The following is a 12,606-nucleotide window of genomic DNA, read 5'->3' as shown; positions in this document are numbered from 1 at the left end:
ACACTGCTTCCTCCCCTCCGTAATGTCACCCTGAATTCATTCACCTGTCATTGATTTGGCACAAAAGAATCAGCTGCTCCACAGAAATTAATTATCCAATAAAGTAAAACATTTCTGAAGAACTAGGCTGGAGTCCCATCTTTGATTTTAATGGAGTGACCTTGAACAAGCCACTCAACCTTTCTGAGCCTTATCAGGAAAATGGGCACAAACTGCCTCTCAGGTCTGTCAAGAAAATTAGACTAAAGTGTATGTCTGTCATCTCAGCACTTTGGGATCCTACCAAGGTGGGAAGATCACTTGAGCTCAGGAGTTCAAGACCAGCCTGAGCAATATGACAAGATCTTGTCTCTAAAAATATATAAAACAGGCTGGGCACAGTGGCCCATGTCTGTAATCCCAGCACTTTGGGAGGCCAAGGTGGGCAAATCACTTAAGGTCAGGAGTTCTAGACCAGCCTGGCCAACATGGTGAAACCCTGTCTCTGCTAAAAATACAAAAAAAAAAAAAAAAAAAGAAAGAAAAAGAAAAAAAATTAGCCTGGCATGGTGGTAGGCCCCTGTAGTTCCAGCTACTCAGGAGGCTGAGGCAGGAGAATCACTTGAACCTGGGAAGCAAAGGTTGCAGTGAGCCGAGATTGTGCCAACTGCACTCCAGGCTGAGAAGCAGAGAGATTCTGTCTTGAAATAAATAAATAAATAAATATAAAATAAAAAGTATATGCGTATTCCTTTCTTGCTCTAAGAAGATGCAGGGGAAAAAAAGAAAAGAAAAGAAAGTGTATGTGTAAAAGGTCCTTTGTAAACTTAGGTAAGGATAATTGACTTTCCTTTAAGATATAGTGTTCTTTAAAATGTGCCTCATTCAAACAATAGATCCAAGAGATCATTTTAAAAGCAGATGGCCCAGAATTGCCCTAAATATGATTGGATGATTCTCTTTGGGCTTACGGAGATTTGGGGGTGCTGCTTGCCCCTTCATGAAATGGCCTCATATTGCTGTATGATTGGTCTCTGGTGTGTTTCTGACTTGTTTATCTTAAGGCTATGATAAGAGACAGTCTCTCTCTCTCTCTCTCTCTCTCTGTGTGTGTGTGTGTGTGTGTGTGTGTGTGTATCTGTCTGTCTGTGTGTGTGTGTGTATCTGTCTGTCTGTCTCTCTCCATCTCTCCTTTGGGCCTGTGTGACAGATCAACATCCAGCTGTGGTTGAGAAGATCCAGCCTCAGGAAGCTACCAGGGTTGCCTGGAAGTTCCTTGCCCTGCTTTGCCCCTGAGTACCTGGTATACTAGTCTCCTCCAAAACTCAGCTCAAGGTGGCTTCCTTGAGCCCAGTCATTCCCACCTTCCCAGACACCTTACCTTTTGCCTTCCATCAGAGCACTTAGCACATCACTGTCCACATTTTTTGGTCATTTCCACTGCTAAGTTTCAGCAGCTTGCAGGTAGGAGGCAGGTCACCTTCATCTTCAACCTGGACTTAGCATGATACTTGGCATCTAGTGGACACTCGGAAAATTTTGCTAACTGAATGACTCTATATCCCATTTGGGATAGTGATGGGGATTATATCACCTCTCACTGAAAAAAATCCATGTCTCAGCTGGGCACAGTGGCTCACGCCTGTAATCCCAGCACTTTGGGAGGCTGAGGCGGGTGGATCATGAGCTCTGCAGTTTGAGACTATCCTGGCCAACATGGTGAAACCCCGTCTCTACTAAAAATGCAAAAAATGATCTGGGCATGGTGGTACATGCCTGTAGTCCCAGCTACTTGGAAGGATGAGGCAGGTGAATCGCTTGAACCCGGGAGGCAGAGGTTGCAGTGAGCCCAGATCGTGCCACTGCACTCCAGCCTGACAGAGCAAGACTCTGTCTCAAAAAAAAACAAGAATGTCTCTTCATTTTCGAGTCATACTTAGTCTGAACTATTCCCTTCGTTTCAATTATATTAGCTAATTACCTCAGTGCTTATGCTTTTTCTTGGACATTTTCCACCAAAGATAGAGTTGGTTTCCATAAATAATTTCGGTGCACCCTGCATATCCCATTTAGAAGATAGTGAGAGCCTCCTAATACTTCTGAGCAGGCTGGAACTGCTAAGAAAGAGAAAGTACCAACTCTGAGGGGCTTCTTAACAAGACAGGTGGCGGGGCGCAGTGGCTCATGCCTGTAATCTCAGCACTTTGGGAGGCCGAGGTGGGCGGATCACTTGAGGCCTGGAGATCAAGACCAGCCTGGCCAACATGGCGAAACCCCATCTCTACTAAAAATAGAAAAATTAGCTGGGCATGATGGCACATGCCTGTAATCCCAGCTACTCGGGAGGCTGAGGCACGAGAATCGCTTGAACCCAGGAGGTGGAGGTTACAGTGAGCCAAGATCACACCACTGCACTCCAATCTGGGTGACAGAGTGAGACTCTGTCTCAAAAAAAAAAAAAGACAGGTGCCAGGGAGGAGGGACACCGCCTGTGCCAGGCTGTCATTTCCAAGGATGGCTGCAGCAGTTCCATCCACGAGCTTTGCTGTGATGTGACCTTGACACTCCTCCCATTGGGAGATGGCACCTATGCCTGCTCCCTGTTGAATCCGGGTGGACTTATGATTTCTTTGACTAATAGGAATGGCGTGTTACACTGCAGTGCTAACTGAAATACCGCCTGGCACTGCAAAGCCGAGATTCCTCACTCCCAGGGGTCATCTGCTCTCTCAGTCACCCAAAAGCCCACAAATACTCCTTATTGCCTCAAATCCTCACAGGCTTCCACAATCTGGTTTATTTGACCTCTTTGGTGTTATTTCCAATGATATCTTCCAGCCCCTCTTATAATCTACACACACTCACATACATTACACTCAAGAAAACCTTCCCATCAAGTCAGGTTGATTTCCAGTTCTCATTGTACATCAACTCATGGAGCTCCATTCACCCTCTAAACCTTTACTCAGGCTGTACTCAAGGCCTGAATGGCCTTCTTCTTGGTTTTTTTTTTTTTTAGCTATTCCCAAATATTATGGATTGTATTAGTAAAGGTTAGGCAGGGCTAGTATTCAGCTGGTTTTCAGCTGTTTTGCATTGCTATGACTAAGCTGGTCGTTAAAATATTTAAATATTTTCATATTGGTTGGTAAATATCCGTGGTTCTAAGCCTTCTGCTACCCTAAACCCTTCCTCATCAGTGCCCGTGCCATTCTGGTTGTTAAATATTTTCAATACCGTCCCTGAAAGTAAGCTTGGCTGCATTTAACAGCAAAAAGGGGGACTTCAACAAGATAGCTTACTTCTCTCATACCCACATGAAGTAAGGAGATAGGGACATTATAGTGACTCCATATTGTCATCAGAAACCCAGGCTCCCATCATGCTCCATCATTCCTGGTGCGTATTTTTATATGCAAGGTCTTGTTAAGAAACCCTTAACTCACTCCCCAGCATGGATGCTGGGGCTCAAGCCATCACATCAGGATTCCAGACCAGCAGTAGAAAGAAATGGGACAAAGGGATTCTCTTTCCCACTCAACCAGTTCCTTTAAAGCAGCCTTTCCAATAGTTCCACATAACACTTGTGCATCCATTTCCTTGGCCAGAAGTTAATCACGTGGCCATATCTAGCAGCAAGGGAGGCTAGGAAATGTAGTCTCAACTTTGTTATTAAAGGAAATGGGGAGAGTCAGTAATGGGGGGCATCTAGCAGTTTCTGAGACTTATCCTTCAAGGTCTAGTGCAAGACTTCCCTGTGACACCAGTCCTGGAGGATATCTTACATCATACATCATTCAGAATCACAGTTTACTCTATATTCATTGTTAAACACTCATAGTTTTATATAACAATAATAATACAAAAAGTAGCTGCCATTTATTGAGGCTTACAATGTGCCAGATCCTATTAAGTAGTTTATCTGCCTTATCTTATTTAATCCTCACAAAGTCACAATGAAGTAGCTATTAACTGTCATTATCCCCACTTTGCAAGTAAGGAAACAGGCCCAAGTGGTGGTTAAATGCTTGTCTAAAGCTATAAAAGGTGGAGCTGGGATTTGATTGCTGAGCTGTTAAGACAAAAACCATGTCAGCTACAGCACCCAGCACAGCGTTCAGCAAAGAGAAGACATTAAAAACAAATAAAACCTTGTTAGTTTTATTGTTGGATCAAGTAATTAACTCAGCATCCAGATAAAAACAGGAAATAGACAAGGGACTTAACAGAATGACCTGGGCCTCCTCCAGGTACAGGAAACCACAAGTCTAAGCTTGCAGCTACAGCTCCAAAAGTTGGGAGATTTGCAGAGGCCACACAATGAAATAGGGTTGATGTCCAGGTCTTCTCACTGCTGGGATCCCAGTCCAGGACCTGCCTCTACCCCACTGTGGGGTCTTCTAGCCCATGTTCTGCAGGGATCGTTTATGCTCCAGGAATGACCCTGGGTGCTGCTTTCTGTAAGCAAGAAGAATTTCCATTCGATGCCTGGTCTACTGCTTGTTTGGATTCCTTTAACTTTTTATTGTTCCTTATTGAGCAACTAAGACGTTAATGAAGCCATCTTCTGCAGTTCCAACATACTCAGGCATGTTGCTCAGCGTTTGCTGACAGCGACCAGTAAATTATTATTATCATCATTATTTCTATTACTATTATTATTAGCTGAACAGAAATAATTCATGCAAGTTACAGCTGCCTCTGACAGTCGTTTTTGGCTTTTTTAATGACAGCCCTACAGATATTAGTGCGAGTCTTGGGTACCTCTTTCCTGGGCAGAGCCTCCTGCAAAAGCAGGTTTGCCCTTCACTTTTGCTTGAAAAGAATGTTTTATTGTGAAAAAATTTCCAGCATACACCAAAGGATTGCTTTGCACCACATTAAATCATTTTGAAAGTCAAAAATGGTCAAATAATCGCAAGTTTGTAAGACTCAAATTAATAGTGTAGTATCATGACCCCCATGAACCCATCATCACCCAGCTACCACAGTGATGAATCAGCTCAGGGCAAATCTTGTTTCATCTAAACTTTTACTTCCTTCTTCTCTTTGCAATGAATTATTTTAAAGCACATCCCAGACATCTTTATTATTATTATTATTATTATTTGAGACAGAGTCTTGCTCTGTCACCCAGGCTGGAGTGCAGTGGCGCGATCTCCACTCACTGCAACTTCCTCCATCTGGATTCAAGCAGTTCTCATGCCTCAGCCTCCCGAGCAGCTGGGAACAGGCTCCATCCGGGTTCAAGCAATTCTCATGCCTCAGCCTCCCGAGTAGCTGGGACTACAGGAGTGTGCTCCCATGCCCGGCTAATTTTTGTATTTTTGGTAGAGACGAGGTTTTGCCATGTTGGCCAAGCTGGTCTTTAACTCCTGGCCTCGGGTGATCTGCCTGCCTCAGCCTGCCAAAGTGCTGGGATTACAAGCGTGAGCCACTGCGCCTGGCCTCATTAATTCATCAATAAATATTTCTGCATGAATCCCTCAACAATTAGGACTCATTTAAAGCATAATCCCAAATACAATTTTCACATTGCTCAAAAATTAAAAATAATTCCTTGATGTTAAGTGTCCAGTGTTCAAATTTCCCCAATTGTCTCATGAATACTTCTCATTTGTATTGTCACTGTAGTGTAGTTTGTTCGCAAGAATCAGAATCCAAAGTCCATATGTTGTAATTGGCTGATATTTCTCTTAAGCTTCTGTTAATCTATAAATTCTCCTTATGTTTTGTTTTTTTTCTTTTATTCCTTTTCCTTCCACTTTGTTGATGAAACCTGTAACTTTTTTCCTGAGATGAAATCTGGCCGCCTCCCTGTGGTGAAGTTTAAACCCCTTGACATATTAACATGCCCCCAGTTCTCTAATTCCTATAGCTGGGAGTTACCTCTAGAGGCTTGATCCGATTCAGGTTTGATTTTTCAGCTGGTGTTGTGGTCTTCCGTCAGAAGGAACATCATATCCGGCCATGTATCTTTTTATGATGTTAGTTATCATTGGTGGATCACTGCCTGGATTCATTGTCCTCTAAATGGTGATAAACTGGCCACAGTGATGGACAAGTGGCATATTCAGTTAAGGGACTCACTTTGCCCTCCCTCCTTACCCATCCCCGGCAGTATTGTGGGCGAAGCTTGACCTACTCTGTGATGGGGTTGGAGGCAACACTTCCTGCCCACTTCTCCCCTCTTCCTCCCCACCCCCACATCCGTGTGGGAAAGCTTATCATTAAGGGAAGGCTGGCAAATTAGAAAGAGCCTTGAGTCTGGGCCTAGCCCTGCAGATGCCAGCCTCAGAGGTTGCTAGGATACGCCGGTCCCAGAGCCTCCTCAGAGCTGCATCCTTCTGGAGCAGCTCAGGGACACTGATGGGCTGCCTGTGCGGTGGGGAGGTGGGAGGAGGAGTGGCACCCCACAGACAGGCCTGCAAAGAAGGGGTTGGTCCGCACTCCTCCCGGAGCTCCATGGGGCAGGGAAATGTCACCCCAGAAGCACCTGTATACAAGGATCAATTCAGACTGCCCACAGTGAAGGCCACTCTGAATTGTAAAAGTTCCCCAGTCTTATTCTTCACTGTACTTGCATTTCTTCTGCAACATGTCCTTCTATATATAATTCAGAAAATATAACCTGAATGGACGAATGCCAGCCCTCTCCCCAGCCCCTGTCTGCCTGGTAAACTTCTGGTTCACCATAAGGCTCAGCAACGAGCTGTATCCTCATCCTCAACGCAGCCTTCAGGACTCCCTCCCTGTGCTCCAGATGCCACATGCTGACCTCTGCTCACCCTCACAGCAGCGTTGCAAGTGCGTGTTTCCCCACTGGGTCTTGTTCTCCTCTGCCACTCCCAGCGCTTAGCACAACGCCTTGCATAGGTCAGCTTGAATGCATAAGTGAAAGTGCCCTGCTTGCATACCTCTGGAGACAGGGAGCTCACTATCACAAGACAGCTCATTCTGACAACTTCAAAGTTCTTCCTTAAACACAGCTGAAATCTACCTGTCAGAAACTTCTACCTGGGAACCTTAGGGAGGCTGCCAGTGCCACACCGAACAAGCCAGCAGCCTCTTTCACAAGACCACTCTTCAGAGTTGAATCTCTCTCCATTGTCCTCTGCAGCACCCACCAAAAGATAGTGGGATATGGGTCAGACATTCACATTCTAAGTCACCAAGCTTGGCTCCCAGGAAGCCTCCCTAAGGTTAGAGGTTCTGGTCCTACTACGCCCTCAGATACCTGCACCTTCACCCTGGTCCCACTGGGACATCACCCCAATGGCCCAAAACTGTAGGGCACAAGTCTCAATGCCAGAGAACCCAGGTGGAGGGTAGAGGGTGGGCCTTGCAGGCTCCCTGGGTGTGAGAGTATCTGTCGCCACCCTTTCCTGATGCAGATTAGGGGATGCCAAGTCCTAAAGAGGAGGCAGTTTTCTCAAAAATCACCCGGGGAATCTGTGCCGATCTCAAACTAGAGCTGTGAGAGGGAGAGACGCAGGCAAGGAAGAGGAGGTAGCAATGCGCTAGGATCAAATTCCACAGTCGACCTCACATAAGCCAGCTCACTGTGATTTACACGCCACCGTCCTTGGGGTGGCAGAAGAGCTGAAATCCTTTCTGACATCTCAGGACCAAACTTGTCAAATCTCAGCAACAGCTTTTCCCCATCAGCACCCAGGCTCTCTGAAGACTCTTCCTCGGAATAGCCTGGAGCTGCCGAGCCAGCCAGGGACGGCTCCCGCCAGACTACACGCCAGGCTGAGAGCTCAAACGAGTCACAATGGGGAGGCTAGTGACCCCCATCCATTCCCGTGACATCGTTTGAAGGGATCTGGAGCCAGCCGCCTGGGTTCGAATCCTGACTGTCCCCCTCACCAGGTCCGTGGCCTTGGCCGTCACTCAACCTGGCCCAGCCTCAGAGTCAGTGCTTGTCTCTGAACAATTAGAGCTGCATGGGGGGCTAATATTTAGGACACGAATAAAATGGTGTATAAGGCTTAGCCCAGTGTGTGCTCTTTAGAAAACATCAGTTAACATTAACCATCATTCCATATGTTCACTTCCTGCCAGACTCTGGGGAGGAAAGGGAGCCCATGGCAGACCAGAGCCCTGGCCGGCCAGGGTCCCCGGGCCTACGAGGAGGACGTTCATGGGCGAGTGTATGGTGGTGGATGAACTGCGGCAGAACCCGAGATTGGCAGCTGGAACCCTCTCCTCTTGCAGGTGAGGAAGATGACGCCTGGCAACACCATGCCTCACCCCTAGTTAGTGGCTCAGCCCAGACCTCGGGCTCCCTCCTAGCCCAGGACTCTGCCCGACAGTGGCCTCCTCGGCAAAGCTGGCACCAGGGTGCAGAAGCCTGGGGAGCAGAGAGGCCCATTGTTAAGGCTGGGAGGCGGAGTCAGGAAGCCTAGGATGTCAACCAATGGGAGACCACGGTGATGATGTAATGCTCGGCCTTCACCTTCATTGGCTGCCGGTCCTGCCACTCCAGACCCTGCTCTGGGGCCGTGCCTTTCGCCGCAGGTTTTCCCGCAGAGGGGGTCATTGGTCTGGGAAGGAGATTGGAGAGTGGGGGTTGGGGGCTGAGGGCTGAGCCGGGAGCTGTCGTCCCTCCCTGAGCCTAGCAGGGAACTGACTGCTGCCTTTACTAAACTCAAAGCCCCTGGGGGAGCCCGGGGAGCGAGTTCTAAACACCCCACCTCCTGCGGCAGCGCCGCGCCTGGCGTCTGCGGGGATGCAAATCTCAGGAGTGTTAGGAGGAGACACAGGCACCAGCCCCGCTAGCCTGGGAGGCAGCTTGGTACCCAGGAGGGAGGAGGGCGGGGGCCTGGGTCAGCAGAACTAAAGCGTGCAGCTCTGTACTTACGATCTCCTCTAAACATCTGTGATGATTACAGGTCTGGGTGAAAAGCGTGGGACCCTCAGCCCAGAGCCTCACAAGACTTGGATTTGCTTTGGAAACCACTGTGCTTTTCAACAAGATCGTTCAAATGGCCTGAGTGGAGACAGGGAGCTGGGGAGTTGGGGATGGAAGCCGTTTTTAAGCCTGGAGGAATCCAAACCACACACAGTAGTCCAAGGCCCTGCCCCGCCCCGGTCCACCACCACACTCCCCCCGCCCCCCGCCATGACGTCCATGACTGTATCCTCATTTCACAGATGAGGAGACAGGCACAGAGCAGCAGGCATGGCCATGTGGCCAGTCACGCAGTGGAGGGAGGCCCGGGGGCAGGAGAGGGGCGCCTAAGGCCACACAGCAGGGCTGCGCCAGTGCGCATGGCTGAGAGGCAGGTTCCAGGAGTTTCTGGGAGTTCTTGCTCAACATCAAGAAACTTCCACCAGGATCCACGGGGGGAAGTGGAAGCAGCCTTGTGATAGGAGTTTCAAAGGCCTGGGCGCTGGCAAATAGGAAAAAACAGGCTGAGAAAACATATCAGGCAGGCCTGCTTGTGAGGGAACCTGGCAGACATCCAACCAGCAGTCTGGTGGCCAATCCGGTACATCAGACATGCGCTTAATCCATCATTCCGCAGCGGGCAGGTCACTGGCCACACAGGCTTCAGGCATCCTGGCTTGAGGGAACTTGGGCTTGCCATCAGGCCCGTATGAATCAGAAATTCTGGGCTGCTCATCCCCCACCAGGCACCCCCACACTGTCCCTCCTCTGCATGTTTGCCTCTCCATTCTCTCCACCTTCACTGTCTCGGTTACCTATGGTCACAGAGATACTCAATAAACCACCAAGTGCAGTGGCTTAAGAGCATGCTCTTCCTTCAGCAGGGCAGTTCTGACCTTGGCTGATCTCACCCATGTGTCTGCATCTGTGGTGAGCTGGCAGATTGGGGTGTAGATTGGGCTCTCCCATTTGTCCAGGTCCTCAGCTGGGACACCTGGGCTGGCTTGGCTCTGTTCTGTGTGGCCTCTCATACTCCAAGAGGCTAGCCCAGGCTTAAGTACACTGAGTTGGCAGTTGCAGCCTGCAAGGCCTCTCGTGGCTTAGGCTCAGGACTGGCATATCATCACTTCTGCTGCACTTCTCCCTGCTAAAGCAAGTATTGAGGCCACCCAAGATCCAGAAGGTGGACAGGAGCAGCAGAGCCTCACTACAAAGGGCACAGATGCACAGAGGCCCTTCTCTGGATCCACAAATGCAGCCAGTGTACAGCAAACACCATCTCCGCCCCTCTTCTCTCCACCTGTTGGCATACTTACGTTCTTCAAGGCCCACCTCAAGTCTAGCTCTTTGTGAAGTTTTACCTAAATATTCCACCCTACACCCACCGTAGACTAAATGAATAGCAGGATACTATCTGGGGCGCTGGGTCCCAAAAGGAGGTGCCTAAAAGAGAAACAGGATGTGACTGGCCCTGTGGGCTCCGGCTGGGGAACTCTGCAGCTGGGACAGGAACCCAGAGACACCAGGGCCCACCCCTGCCCAGGCCTTGGGGGAGCCCCTTCTGAGGACGAGAACCAAGCTCTGAAGTCCCATGCTGCAGGCAAAGGCAGGGACTTCCACCCATCCTCCTGCCATCTACCAAGTATCTACTGAGGGCCTACGGGTTGTTCCTGGCTCTGTGCTAGGCACTTCCACGCATCATCTCATCAAACCCTCCCAACGACTTACAAGGTGATTATTGCTTTCCTCCCCATTTTGCAGATGAGGAAACCAAGGAAATCAAGGGTGTTTGAGTGACCGACGGAAAGTCACACAGCTAGGAAGTAAAGGAGCCAGGATACAGGCCCAGAGCCCTGGTTTTATCTGAAACCAAAACCAGAAGTTCCTCTTCCAGCTGCCACCACCTCTCTGAGTATCAGACCTGCTAATGACAATGGTAACATCAGCTCCACGGCATGGTTCTAAGCCCTGTACATTAATGCGATCAATAAAAGCATCTTGCCTTAATTAATTTACTCCTCTCAATAACCCTTTGAGGTAGGTACAATCTTTACTGCCATTTGACAGATGAGGCACAGGGAGGTTAAGGGATTTGCCTAAGGTCACACCACTGGGAAGTGACAGAGACAGGCTTTGAATCTTCACACACTTGCTACCACACACTCACCATTTTTGTAGTCAGGATTTCATAGGCTCAGGGTCCGAGGGGACCGGGGCATGCCAGGGGGGTGGGAAGGTAGGATGCAGAGCCGAAATAGGAGACACTGGAGCTGGGACAGGAGCCCAGAGAGAAGATGAGCAGCAGAGCATGGTCTCCGGCAGCCTGCGTCCCTCCTTTCCAAGTCACGATGCCAACCAGAAGCCCTGATCGAGGGTGGTGCTGGAGAGGCTCTGGGAAGAGACCGGGATGGTGGCGCATATGGCCGTGCCACCCTAGACCTCCCTCCAGGGAGGGTCCTGATGTCCTGGCTTGGCTTTTCTACAGAAGCATCAGCTGGGAACAAGTAAGGGGCAGGGAGGGAAGCGAGAGGAGACGGAACTGCAGACTGGGCAGACTGGGTTCCCCATTAGCCAGGCCATACGTCCAAATGTGGACACATAAGTGCTAGCAGGCACCAAGCCTGGCGAGCCCAGCTGCAGAACAGCATGGGGAGAGCTCACCGTGGGAAGCATGGCAGTGGGCTACAGAAAACAGGGAGGCTGCTGTGTACCCTGCCTGAGGCTGACATCTGCTGTCAACCACCCTCTCTTCTAGCCACCCTGGGAGGCAGGGGCAATGGAGGCTCAGAGAAATTCATCGATTTGCCTGAGTTCACAGAGAGACTAATTGGGGAGGGCAGGATTTGAACCCAGGCCTGCCTAATTCCAAAGCAGGTCCTTAGCCAATGCCCCAGGCCCCTGGCCAGTTTGTAGGGTTAGAGGGAGTGCCCCCTTGGGCCTCAGTGATAGTGGCTGGGTTGGCTGACACCCCACCCAGCCTACCAGAGGGGCACAAAATAACCTAGGCCCTGAGTGAGTGGGCAAGGCCTGGGCTCACATTCCAAGATAGGCTGTCAGAGGGCATGAGACAATATCACAGGGCTTAAGCATAAGGATCATGACCTCTAGTTAATGGAACACTTTTCTGTGCCAGGCACCAGCTAATGCAGTACATCTGTGAGCCGTCGCTTGCTCCTCACAGCAGGACCATGGGATTGATGCCGTCATTACCATCCTCCCCATGTTATAGATGAGGACATTGAAGAGAGGTGACATCTAAATGCAACCTGGTATCCTGGATTAGATCCCAGAACAGAAAAAGGACATTGGTGGAAAAACTGGAGACATCTGGCTAAAGTCTGGAGTGGAGTTAATAGCAATGTACCAATGTTAATTTCTTAGTTTTGATGAATGCACTAGGTAATGTCAGACGCCAACATTAGGTGACACTGGGCAAACAGTATACGGGAACTCTTGCTGCAACTCTTTTGTAGATCTAAAATTCTCTCAAAATAAAATGTTTAAAAACAAAAGAGGTTAAGTGACTTGCCTGAGGTCACGCAGCTGGTGGGTGCCACAGTGAGGATTTGGTCCCAGGTCGTCTGGTTGCAGAGCCCAAGCTGTGACCACCATACTCTGCCAACTCAGGGCGCCACTCTGTCACCTGCCCCTCCCTAGGAGGCTTTCACCCAGGGCTGCAGGTGCCCCTGGTCATTGTGTCAGAGGGTGGACAAGCCTATGCCCAGCGCCAT

The 12,606-nt window shown here is 49.4% G+C and overlaps 1 long non-coding RNA gene across 1 annotated transcript; it reads left to right on the top strand.

The window, feature by feature from the left end:
• Positions 1–4,131: 4,131 nt before the first annotated feature.
• LOC129013134 (uncharacterized) lies at positions 4,132–12,377 on the top strand. The gene is made up of 4 exons (XR_008493774.2): positions 4,132–7,854; positions 8,047–8,199; positions 8,877–10,912; positions 12,009–12,377. It is a non-coding gene; the product is annotated as an uncharacterized LOC129013134 (long non-coding RNA).
• Positions 12,378–12,606: the final 229 nt, after the last annotated feature.

This window comes from Pongo pygmaeus, chromosome 15 (assembly GCF_028885625.2).
Source record: "Pongo pygmaeus isolate AG05252 chromosome 15, NHGRI_mPonPyg2-v2.0_pri, whole genome shotgun sequence".
NCBI classification, from domain to species: Eukaryota; Metazoa; Chordata; class Mammalia; order Primates; family Hominidae; genus Pongo; species Pongo pygmaeus.
This window is presented reverse-complemented; position numbering and strand designations above follow the sequence as displayed.